The 13,568-nt window shown below is 38.1% G+C and overlaps 1 long non-coding RNA gene across 1 annotated transcript in view; it reads right to left on the minus strand.

Annotated features, from left to right (window-relative positions):
* Positions 1-1,136: 1,136 nt before the first annotated feature.
* Positions 1,137-13,568, minus strand: part of LOC129146724 (uncharacterized) — a 155,514-nt gene continuing 143,082 nt past the window's right edge. The window contains exon 3 of the long non-coding RNA XR_008553820.1: positions 1,137-1,334. This is a non-coding gene — a long non-coding RNA (uncharacterized LOC129146724). The remainder of the gene's footprint in view (positions 1,335-13,568) is intronic.

Consider the following 13,568-nt stretch of genomic DNA (forward strand, 5'->3'; position numbering starts at 1 on the left):
CCAACCAAATAACTCAATCAACAACAACAAAACTGAGATGTGCCACACAGTGGAAAATATTATAACAGTTTGAATAACCAGGGGGCCCTGGCAGGGGTGGGAATGTGGGAGAGGGGGCGGGGAAAGACATCCCATATTATGGAATATTTAAACTTTGTAATTCAATGCACATTTATTAATTGGTTTCTTTTTAAGAGCCACTTATTTATGACAGGTTTATGAACAATATAGCATGTACAGAGCACTGAAGTTCTCCCATGACTTGTTTTTATTTCCATATGTTCAGATGAAATGAGCATCACATTTAATAGCAGTACTAGCTGCTCTTGAAGTGTTTGCCAGCACCACATCCCTCGGGAGTTGTTACCCCCAGATTAATATCCTGTGGGTCACTTAATTTAAAAAACCACATTATAGAGGAATTATGTGATTAGATGTACTGCTTTTACAAGCCAATTGGGGTGTGTACTTTGCATCTGGCTCAGAAAGGCTGGTGAGGCTGACTTATGAAGACCTCCAACCTGGACTTTCTGAGAAGTCAATGATCGCACAGACATATGGAGAGGCAGAGAAAAATGTGTCTTCCATCTACCATCGGAAACTGCCTTGAAAAGAGTATATGGGGCCTCCCTGGTGGCACAAGGGGTTAAGCACCGCACTATGAAGCTGTCCGCAGCCTCTGCAGCACAAGTTCAATCCCCAGCAGGCCAGGGAGCTACCCACATGGCACAGCAGACCTCTCCTGTCTCACCTGCTGCTTCCCTCAGCAGTGTATTTCAGTTTGCCTGTTCTGCTCCCCACTCTGTCTCTGGTGAATCCTCTCACCCCCCCATATCTCTGGCCTATACCCCATTTCTTGTATGCATAAATAAATTTAAAAAAGAAAAAAGAAAAGAAAAGAGTATCTAAAAGGAACAACTTGCATAGTCAGAAACAGGCCTGAACAGCTGGTGGGAACTGGCTGCTCAGAAAGAAAAAGGAAGTGCTATCACCGCCCATCAGGCCTCTTGTCACCAACACTCATAGTAAGTAGAGAACCATGCTACTTCCATGTTACATTATTAACATCAAGTTTTATCCATGAGAAAGAATTTCACTTGTGAATTTTAAATATACTTTTTATTTTTCCTCTAAACTTTTTCAAATCCGGGCACTAGGCAGACCACCCAAAATAACATGAAGTGTGGCTTTGAGGGAGCAAGAGGAATGTGCCTTTGGCTCCCCAGACACCTGGAATAGGATGCCCAGCCTTTCCTGCAGGACTTTCAAATGGGATCCAGTGTAGACGCCGGCCATACAGAAACACAGGTCATCATTTATGATCCACTATAGACCTGAAAGGAGAGAATTCCTTTAGTTTTTCTCCAGGCTAGTCCCAAAGTAACCTCAGGCTACCGTCAAAGAGGGGAAGATCCCTGAAAGGCACCCAGGGGTGACATTGGGAGCTAGAAAACCTACACAGGAGGAACATGTGTCTGGATATTTCGGGTTACGTTCACAGTCACCAAATAACAATGCTTTCCTTCATGAGAACAAATCTGCAAGTTACTTGTCTTTTTAACTGTCCTGAGTCTTTACAAATACTATAGTCTAAAAGCATTGTTTTAAATATAGTCATTTTGTTTAGTCCTTCAAGTTGTCCATGTATGTTCTCAGAAAAATGTTTTCATCAAATATAAATTGAACTGATCAACTGTGAGTTCACTTTACTATAAGAGGAAATGGAGTCGATTAGGAGTCAAGATGGTTGGAAATGAACTGGGCACCAAAGATGGTGTGCTTACGGATTTGCCAAAGCAGAAAAATTCCTAGCAATCTCTGTGTAAGTGCAAGTACAATTGAATTCTTATTCCTTGGGAGTAAGGTGAGGTCTTAGAGAAAAGAGGCAACTCCAGTGACTGCATTCAAAGCCTGGTAGGTTTAAGTAGTAAGGATCATGTCTTTTGGCCCAATCACAACCATCTGGGGTTGCCCATAAATTTATTTTTTAACCTGATGCAATGGGAAACATATAGGGGTGAGAAAGAAAGGGGTGAAAAATAAATCATACTTTGTATTCATTCTGTCATTTGTCACCTTTCTAAACTATCATGATTCTCAAGTTCAGAAAGATATTGGAGTCTTTTGTTCTATTCAATTTTTTACAAAGAACTAATCATTCCCAATGACTAAATAATTATTGAAAACAATGTCTAGTTTCTTGCATTTGTATCTTTAAACTGGTAACAGGTGGAGATCACTTCCATCCTGAGTGGGTCACAGACATTCTCTGTGTCCATTTCCTTATCTGCAAAATCATGCTTTTATCTCCCCTGTCAAATTCAAAAGGTTGCAGTAAGTGAGTTCATGACTATGAAAATGTTTTCAAAAATAAACACCACACAACAAATTCAGGGAACAGTGGCAAATTTGACAAAAACAAAGATGATGAAAATGAGAGAAAATTCAGGTAGAAATTATGTGCATTTATAAAACTGTGACTTAGTATTTGTCATTTGGGGATTTTGATATTTTGGAGCATCTAGGACTGGTGTATTCATAAAAGCTCATGGGCACAAAGGGGATCCTCAAATAAAGTGTGTTTTGAACATATAAAGTATGTCTTTCAAAAGAAAATTTCTATGTTGTATTTATATATTTACTAGCAGTATCCAAAGGCAACAAAGATTTTAATGCGAAGTAGTCAACATTTTGCATGCTTCTAGAAGTTATCTTTCTGTGGGTCTGCTAGACTTAAGCGGCCTGTTTGGCCACCATTCTTTGTTTCCTGTAGTTCTGCATTCCTATATAAGGTCAGAATGCCCAGCCTATGATCAATCATAGGAGCCAAACCTTGCAAGGTGCCTTTCAAATCAACCCAGAGCAGAAAGCTTGATCACCCTGGGAAGGGTATGCATCACGAGGTATGACTGGGAACACTTGGGGGCCGATGACCAATGTATGACAAGGGACTCCAGAAGCTGATCAGTGGAATGCCTTTTTGATAAGACTGGAACCATGGCTTGGGGTCTAGGGTATGGTTTTGATTACAACACTTGGTCATCAAGCAGAGAAGAATTATCTGGTCAACAGACTCATGTCCCCCCCAAAGCCCCAGATAACGAAATCACATTCTTTATTTTCATCCATCTTTTCTCTCCTTGTCCTCATACCCCACGTAACTGATGATGTATGATTATTCTATCAATAAAAAGCCCAGGATCTTGCTTGTTCAGCAGCATCCTGCATTGTGCAGCCTGCTCCACGACCCCCGTTTATCAGTGTGGTGTTGCTGGCGCAACATCTTTCCATGCTTTGCCTATATAAATGGTGCTTGGGAACACCAGGTCATAATCCTCTTTAGACCTTTAATCTAAGATACTGTCCTGTCATATCCAGGCCATGTGGTCTCCATCAATGTTGAAATTAGCATACTTCGCAGTATCATCACCCAGGTGATTTTACTTTTGACCATCTGGGTCTGCCTCAAATGGCTGCTAAGTGATGGAAAGATGAAAAAGAGGAAGAGGATATGAGCACCTACAGTAAAAACCAAAGTATGTCCTAAAAGAAACTACAGTTTTCCTAGCATTAGGATAAAGACTTAATTTTGTAATATCAATTGCTGCTCTATTAAACATGCAACTATGCTATAAGGACATTATCTTTCAGATCTGAACATGTCTCTGTCCACAGTACCCTTCCCTCACTAAGGCAAAAGATAAGCACATTGATTTTTCTGCAAACTTCCGTATCTTTAAGTTGACTAGCGGGAAATCTACCATTTAAATAGGAAGCTATATCTTGCTTAGATAGCTGGATTTGTCAGTGGAGCTCTAATTGATAAGACATTCACAGACAAAAGCACTGGGCCCAAATCAAAAGCTGGAGGCATCATTTTGTAGTTGTTCTGAGATGAAGCTCAATCATTTTTCCTCTACCTTACTACCCAGACACACCAGATAAGACTGGAGCAAGAAGAGAAATGCTGTACACCAAGAAATAAGAAATTACAGCACTCTGGATGGATAGGTTTTTATTATCCCTGTTTTCAGATAAGTAAACGGAGAGCCAGGGTACATGGATTACTCTGTCAATGGAGAGCGTTTGAAAATCTAACTTATTTTCTTGTCCACCTTTAATATCTTGTGCTAGGCTTTCAAGAATACTTGAATCCTCTTGCTTTCCTCCTTCTGCATATTATATTCCTAATCTACAGTGGGCATTTTCAACTCTGACAACAGTCTGCCAATCTGTGCTCTTCTGAGAGAGATTTGCTAACTATCCTAACTCCCCCTGCTGGTGGGTCTAACTACAACCCAAACTCAAAACCCAAGTCTCCACTGAACACAATAATCGTTAAAAATATTTAAAAGGTTAAATCACATAGTAAAGGTCAGCTCAGAAAATGCAAGAAAACTTTAAAAGAGGGTGAATTTCACCTGACAATGTAACATGCTATGATAGAAACAAATTGGAGGTTTGGTATTATTTTTATAGCTTGACTTTGTGATTAGATTTGTGAAATATAAAATAGATATGATGGTTTTTCCGTATTCTTTTTGTTCCCTCTTATTTTTGTGGTTTGTGATATTTCCCTTTGTCTCTAAGCTCTAGACTTCTACTTAATAAGTACCAATAAAGATTGGATGTTATCCTTAAACAGTGGTAGCATTCCCCACCTGCTAATTGCTTTATTTGTAGTTACTGTTTCCGCCCCCTCATCAACAGGGGCTTTAGCATAAAGGGCAATGAAGTAGAACGAGATGAGGGGAACAGGAGCCAGCCGAGTGAATGCTTCTATAATTACACAGTAGCCTGGAGTAGCTCTTCTCAAATCAAATTATGAGCCTGGATTACCTAAAACTCTCAGGACACAGCCCGGGTTTGCATTTGTCTGTAGGTTACTGTTGACAAGCAGCTCTCTTTCCTCCTGCCTTTATTCTTCACTGAGATTTTCAAAGCTCCAGTTCCAATGCATAATTCTCAAAGCAATGAAATGTCGTGGAGAATACTATTTTCTTAAGTGGCTCACCCGAACCCATGTGTTTCACAACATATTTAATTTTTTAAATAAAGAAATTATTTTTCATCTTTATAACCACCTCTGCATTTGCATATCCCAGTTTATTCTGAGATGAGTTTTTTCATGATTCTTTGGCAAATTGCTGACTTATCAACATCGCAAATACTTATAAGGTAATTGGATCAAGAGTCACAAGGCCCCACTGTTGTTTGGATCCTTGTTTGAACACCTAATCATCCTCTCAGATAGGTGCATGACACTGGAAATAACACAGTAGTAAGAGAACCAGACTTGAATCCAGGCTATCTGGACTAGGGGCTCCAGCTGTGCTTACTTGCTGCTCTGTGGCCTTGAGCCAGTTGCTTACCTTCTCATTTTCTCCATCTGAAACCCAAAGAGGTTGAACTAGACAATCTGTAAGGTTCTTCTAGTTCTATGGCTCCATATCATAGTTCTACATGGATTACATATACAAAAGACTTTGCACATATTTGAGTACAGTAGCTAAGGAAAACAAGGTAACAAGCTATTTCTCAAACTGTTTAAAAGTATATAAAAGCATGTTCAAGGTCAAGTCAAAATGTGAACAAAATGTGGTAAGACTTAGCTGGTGGAGAAAGCTGAGGTTCAAGGCTTAGCTTTACCAATCTCCGTGCAGTGTTGTGTGAGCCTACCAAAGCTGCTGAGAGTTCACTTTAGATGAACTCTAAAGTCAACTCCAACATTAACATTATGGCTCAAACAGAAAAAAATTCAAATAACTACTTTCCTCTATGTAATATCTATGGTATTTTGCTCTATATTCTTGAGAATAATTATGAAACAATACCCTCTATTCCACATAACTCCATATTGAAGAATAGTCTTTTTTCTTTTTTACAAAGAGGTTTTTACAGTTTGAAGTATGAAGACATGAAATTATAGAACTAGAAGAACCTTAGAGAATATCTAGTTCAACCTCTTTGGATTTCAAAGTGGACATCTGGGTGGGAAGAATTGTATAAGGTAAGATTATAACTATCACAAAAGTTAGGAAATTTTGCAGGTAGTCATTGTAGGGATGTGTTCTGACATCATGTCAATTTCTTAAAGTGACTCTGAGCTTCTATCAAAAGGATAATGAGATGTATTTTCACGGCTAATATCTTAATCTTCTCTTAATTTAGAAATCCAGAACAAATTAAACTACGGTATTAGTGGTGTGTTCATGTTTTAAAAGCTGTAAATTTCTCATACTAAAGTATTTTTTTTTTAACTTTTTTTTTTAAGATTTATTTATTTATTTATACAAGCACTGGGTACAGTCAGAAGCGCGGGAGGGTGAGAGAATTCACCAGAGCCACAGCAGGGAGCAGAGCAGGCAGAAGGACCTAAGTACACTGCTGAGGGGGGCAGCGGGCGGCAGGAGAGGTCTGCGCACCATGTGGGACCCTCCTCCAGTGCCCGGGGAGCAGCTGGTTATTGAACCGGCGCTGCCTAGGCTGCGGGCAGCTTCGCAACACAGCCCTCAACTGCTGTGCCACCAGGGAGGCCCCTAAAGTATTTTTTAAGCTACTCAGTTAAAAAGTTACAAAATAAACTGTATTAAACTGATATCTTTTGAGAAGAAAAGGACTTAGTTAATAATGAATACTCAATTTGGTTTTCAGTATTATTGTTGTTTTAAAAATTATAAACATAGGTGCTAGCACCCACTAAATACTTTCTGTATTTAGTTAAAGCACAAACTGTATCAACAGAGTCACTCAGCACATGAAATGGGAATGGCCCCCATAAGGAAAATGTCCTTGTTTCAAACAACTATTGTCTTTTGTGAGGGTGGGGCCATTGAGATGGACGAGCAAAAGAACCCCATTTGGAAATGCATTAGATAAGCAGATTACAAAAGTATTTAGAGCTTCCAAGTGTACAAATTATACACAGATAAACAGGAATTTGATTTCTGGTATTTTAAGTCAAACCTGAAGCCCTTGACCCAAAGTTTTCCTGAAACACTTGAAGAACTTTTAAACCTATTTTGCAAACTTGTGAGTTTACAAAAATATTAAGGTTAGCCCATTTGGGATTTGCTCCTGACCACTGATTTACTCTTTTACTTGTGGTTAGAACAGTAAGGAAAAAAATTTTCATCAAGAATTACATAATGGGGCCTCCCCTGGTGGTGCAGGCAGTTGAGCACAGCACTTTGGAGCTGTCTGCAGCGCCTGCAGCACTGGTTCAATCCCGGCAGGCCAGCGAGGGTCCCACAAGGCACAGCAGACCTCTCCTGTCTCGCCCACTGCTCCCCTCAGCAGTGTATTTCGTCAGTCTGCCTGTTCTGTTCCCTGCTCTGTCTCTGGTGAATCCTCTCACCCTCCTGTGCATCTGGCCTGTACCCTGTTCTTGTATAAATAAATAAATAAATCTCAAAAAAAAAATTATATAGTGTTTGCCATTTTCCAATTAAAATATCCTCTCATTTCTACCTAATTTACTAGCCATTCACAATTCTGCATCTGAATTATTGGTCTCATAAAGGTGGAAATTTATGTTTATGTGTCTGTGTATATATATAATATTATATACATATATAATATACAATTTACATACATACTTACATACACAGCACACAGCATTCAGTAGGAAGTACTATTTGGCCTTCAGGCTCATCTTTTCCAAAAAAACTATGTATTTTTTTTGTGTGTGCCTCCATTTCCAATCAGGAACCTACTCTCAAAACTTTCTCCTAAATATGACTTTGAAATATTCTTATAGGGAATAATGGCTACACATCCTGTATCTGAAGCCAGGCTTTCTAGGTTGCCATCCTAATTCTACTTCTCCTTATCTGGATAGCCTTTAGAAACCGATTAACCTCACTGTGCCTGAGTGTCCTCATCCATAAAAGGGAGAGAATAATGAAATCTACATCACAGGATCGTTGCAAGGATCAAATGAGTTCATAGGTATAACAAACTTAGAACAGTGCCTACCATGTAAGACGTATTAGACAATTGAATACTATTATTACTCATTTAGTTCATACTATAGAAATATGTCTACAATGGAACTACACTCCTAATTAAATATCTTCTAAGTATATAAAATCTTCAAAATATAAAATCTCTCATTCTGTTTCTTTGCCCCCTGCCATTTTCCACTATAATAAATCTTATTACTATTATTTTCCATGAATACTTATGCCAGAAAAAATTCTCAACTTGGTTCTAGAGAGATAATGTCCAACAGAAATTTATTTGATGAGAGAAATATTTTATATCTTCCCTGGCCAGTACAATAATCACATGCCACATGGAACTCATGTGCACTTGAAATGTGGCTAGTTTGACCAAGGGATTGACTATTTGATTATATTGAATTTAAATTAAAAGAACCATACTCATTATGGGACTAACATTATGGAATATTTGGGAGGGAAATTTGTACCTGAATGCACTGCCCTGCCACTTACTACCTCTATGGCTTTAATATCTTGAAGTCTGTTTCTCATTATGTAAAATAGAGTGAATACCCATCACCTAGGATAAAAGCAGTAACGGCTGTAAAAAACTGCATAATACAGTTTTTCTGACCCTCTATCCTCATTTAAATTGGTATTAGTTGGGCTTAATGGACCTGACATAAAGCAGAGAAAAACTTTTAGCTCTTTTTAGATCACAAAATGAAAATGACCAACACTGATTGTTTTCACTTGCTTCACTCTGTTAGTCCTGAGTAAAAATGTGAATGTTCTCTTTTGACAGTGAGCCTGAAAAATGCTTGAGCATCTCTCAAAACTAGGACAATCTTCAGGACTTTGTTATACTCATAGCTATATAGGGGATCCCTAGTAGGCTGTGGACCTGACGGGCCCATTTGTACATAATCCCCTGGATGATGGGCAAAAATCTTCTTTAAAAACTACCACTTCTTTAGGAAACTACTACTGCAAACTGATGTCCCAATAATCTCATGGTCTGACATTAATATCATTATCAACAAAATGATCTCAGATATTTGGGGGTTCCCAAAAGAACCTCCTAGTATTGAAAACTCTTCACAAATACATTTCCTAAAAGTGGTGGAAGAAGTTTTCATGCATCATAGAAATAGAATATCATCTTTTCAGGTACTTTTAAGGACCTGGTCATAAAGGTCTGGAATACACAACTTTGGGACAAATACAAGCAGAAAACCACAACCCAAAGTCTATCATGACAAACAATGGAAGTACAGGTTGCAGTATTAGCATCCTTAAAATTGGGACTTAATTTCAATATTATAGATGGGATCCAAGAAACTTTGTCAGCAGCTTCAATCCTTCGCTGAGGTTATCCTCTGTGGTAAGATGACCTATACTATCAGATCTTTTATTGGATGCTTTCAAAACTTTAGCCAGGTTGACTCTTTACCAGGTACTGAGCATAAAGACTTTTGGTACATCTATATCTCCTTCTTCATTTAACTAATGTATCATGACTGTAACCCCAAAATAGGAAAACCATGTATCCACTCATCCATTGTAATTTTTATGTGAGGTAATTAATGAATGGGTAATAAATGCTAATTCCTCCAATTCTAGGATAATATTTACCAAAATTATGTAAAAAGCATGGTGCTGTGGCAAAGGCAGCGGCTCCTGCCGATAAGATCCACTCAGTGACTGTGGAATTTGGGTCCAGTTGATATTTTAAGCTTCGGTGTCTACAAAGTGGAGATACTACTGCTTTATTTTGAGGATTAAAAGGAAAAATTAGACAATAACATGCAGTGTTTAGCTACAGAAGTATTTACCCTTTACTCAGATTTCAAAAAAACAATCATTTATTAAGTGAGGATACCAATTTCAGCATATTTTGATGAAGATGTAGGATTTAGTACTCCTAGGTCCCAAAGAAATAGGAAATAGGAATTTTATTTTTCCCAGATACATGAATTAGAAAGATAAGACATTCATATCTAGCCTTGGGCACCATTTGCCTGGCTTAGCACCACTTCTTCCTCACTGAACAGTCTTATCTTTGTTATCAAAGGATCTTCCCCACTGTGGGTTTTGACTATATCAAACTCTCCTCCTCTAGGACTACTTATTGCTTTACAAGAAAGAAACAAGACCCTTGCAAATGGCCTCAAAAAACCTCTTCTGAGTACAGTTACATCCAACAAGGCCTCATTACATGTGTTTCCTCCTGTGTCCCCTGACTGGATCTTTACCTGTCAACTTGACCATCATCTTCTCCCTCCACTATGCAAACTCACCTGTAAGCAGGCTTCAGAGTTTTAGATGGAATTAAGCAGAGTGGGAAACATTGAGGAAAAAGTGACTTTTTATACCATTCCAATTCCTCAGTGTCATAATTTTAAAATTTTGAAGTCCAACTTTCCAAATCATCACTTCCTTCTCCTCTCATCACAGTCATTCTGTTCCTTTCAACAAGTACCAAAATGGGAAGCCACACCCTCCTCCCATACACTTGCGTCCACAAAACCTTGTCCTTAATAGAAAGTAAAGCTCTTTAGTTTTTCATGACTTAAAATTGTAATTTCTAAAAATTCTTCTTGATCTTAACCACTTTCCATGTAGGGTTCAAAAACCCCTGCTGAACATGTAATTAGCACACCATAAATATCTGTTAACTGATTGACAAGGTTAATATTACTCATGCCTTTCATTTAACATACTTGTTCGGTGTTTTACCTGTTGTCTGTTTATCTATTTTGCCTACCTCCATTGTTGTTTTCTCTAAAACTACAAGCTGCAAAGTGAAGGAGCCATGTTTCTTTGACTCACTGTGGATAATGGGCTGTAGAGAGATGCTTTAATGGGCTTTTCAATTGATTGATTAATAGAACGATTGATGGATGGATGAAGGAAATGGTGAATGCATTACAGCATTCTCTGTCTGCTATTCCAACAGACTAAATTTACCAAAGGGGTCCCACTCTGGCCCTGCCCCCTGAACAAAGCGCCAGAGGTAGGTGGGTGAGAGGGTCAAGAAACAGCTCTCCCTACCGCATACAATAGAGGAGAGAGTCTTGCAGAGGATAAGGCTGCTTCTTCTACTAATTGCTGGGAAACATCTTTTGAGGCAAGATGGTTATTTTTGACATCTGTATGCAACTTGTATTTTTGGAGATAAAAAAGCAGAAAAACTATAAAGCACATTTTTTAGCCCTACACTTTTTTAACCTTTTAAAAATTACTTTTACTGAGGTAAAGTTTACATCATTGCCCTACATTTTTCAATTTTAAGTCTCAAGTGAAACTGATTTCTCTGCCACTGATAATTTAGTATTCATTTTCTAGGTCCCTGTACATTCAGTTTATATATGAGCTTTGTTTTATAAACAAAGTTTGTTTTATAAATAAGGAAAAAAGAGATAAGAAAAATATTTAAATCTTTAGATTTAAATGTCTTTGCTCATGTTTATTACTACAGACTACATGTAACATGGAAGAGGGATGGCTCTCCCAAGAGATATTGGGGGACACATTGCTTTCTCTATCATTCAGGAAAATAAACTAGAATATCATCAAATTTTATTTTTCATGTCTTCAAAAATATGTATTGACAGCCATTATGTGCCAGTTATGGTTCCAGGCAGATATATAGTGAGAAGATACACAAGTTCTCTGCTCTTATGAAGCTTATGTTTATATAGTTTGGTCTTTTTTTTTTTTTTTGGTGAGTAATGAACTGGGTGCAGATCACCACTGGTACTTTCATTCCGTTTCTTTGATTGCTGAGCACTGTTCTAAAGGCTGTGAAAAGAAACAAATAGGATCTAATCTAATGGAAGGTCATAACTCAACCCTCAACAAATTCACTATGTAAGAAGTGCTGGCCAGGGCCTCCCAGGTGGCGTAGTGGGTTGAGCGCCACGCTATGAAGCTGTCCACAGCCTCTGTAATGAGGGTTCAATTCCCAGCCAGCCAGGGAGATACCCACAAGGCGTGGCAGACCTCTCCTGTCTCACCCGCTGCTCCCCTCAGCAGTGTCTTCAGTCTGTCTGCCTGTTCTGCTCCCAGCTCTGTCTCCATTGAATTCTCTCACCTTCCCATACCTCTGGCCTGTACCCCAGTTCTTGTATAAATAAATAAATCTAAAAAAAAAAAAAGGACTGGCCAGAGTGCTGCCTGTGTCCTTCTCTTTAGCCCAGGGAATATAACACTATGACTCTATAATCACTCTAGAAATCGCCATTATCTGTCAGTTGTTAATGGAGACTTGTGGCACTCAATAAAGACTGTCATAATATGACATTGTAGGAGAAAATTTCACAATAGATTTGTGTTAGACTGTTAATGAAAAGGGCAATTTATGAAACATTAAATGCAGATATGATTTTGTTAAAAGAGCAAGAAAAACCAGGCATAGAACACAATGGCTAGGAACTATAGCACCACATCGACAATGGATAGCTTTGGTTAGGACTGTGGGTGTTGTACATGTGTGAATGCACATGAAGGCATGTGTACAGATGCTTTCCAATGTTTTCCAAATTTCATACAATAAAAGTATTTACTAAATTCTCTAATCACAGGGAGAAAAATTTTTAACCCTGTTTCCAAAAAACTACATCAAATATGACTGCAATAGAGGTGGGCTCCAAAGAAAAGGAACCAGGCCCCTCTCCAGGTGGCCACCTTTCAGAGCTGATGAGGTGCTTGTTCTTGTCTACACTTGGGAAAAATCTCTTAAGTTTGTCTTGTCAAATTTCACTTGGACCTATTAGCCAGCAGCAACCTAGTGACCAAAATTTTTAATTATGCTATTAGGTGCAGCATATGGGTGATATTTCATCGCCAATAAATACTTTGTGATTTTTATAATAATGTCTAGTCTACTAAACTGAATTATACATTCTTAATGAATGTCATTAAAAGAAATTTATTGCAATGATATCAAACAAAAGAACTTGAACAAGTAAACATTTCTTAGAGAGGAGAGGCTTTCGAAATCAGCCAAGGTGCTATCCTTCTTTAGATAGATAGGTAGAGAAATGATTGATTGATTGATGACAAATATAGAAGCTGTTAAAACCAAAAAATGACATGTTGTACTTTCTTGCATTCTAGTCTGTTCTTCTGAACTGAATCAACCCCTTCTCCTTCCTTAGAGAAAGAAATGGCCATTCACTTGTAAAGAGAAAATAAATGCTTGTGTTAGCTCCCAGAATCAGCTTGTCACAACTGGCAAATACAGTTTATGATTAATAATCTGCAAAGACTTCAGCCTTGTCAATTTTCAATTTTCTGGCCAACATTTTAAAGAACCAGTTCTAATTAGTAAAATAATGTTTCAGTTCTTTACAAAAGTTTATCTCTATAAAACTCAGAAAAGTTTGCTTATTTTGTGTGTATGCATGTCTAGTTACTGTAATTCCTTTACCCCTATATAAGAGCTGAGAGTACCTGTAAACTTAACCCATCTCATCAGAAAACTTTGTTTTAAAAGATAACTTTTTTTTTTACAGCATAGACCTAGGTGCTCTGAGTTTCTGCTGCCATTCATTTGTATTGAAAGTCAAAGAGAAGTTAACCTCCTAGCTAGAAAGTTGTATCTGAGTTTGTATGAGATTT

The sequence above is a fragment of the Talpa occidentalis genome, unplaced genomic scaffold (assembly GCF_014898055.3).
Source record: "Talpa occidentalis isolate TD23 unplaced genomic scaffold, MPIMG_talOcc4v2.1 talOcc4.4, whole genome shotgun sequence".
In the NCBI taxonomy this organism is placed as follows: domain Eukaryota; kingdom Metazoa; phylum Chordata; class Mammalia; order Eulipotyphla; family Talpidae; genus Talpa; species Talpa occidentalis.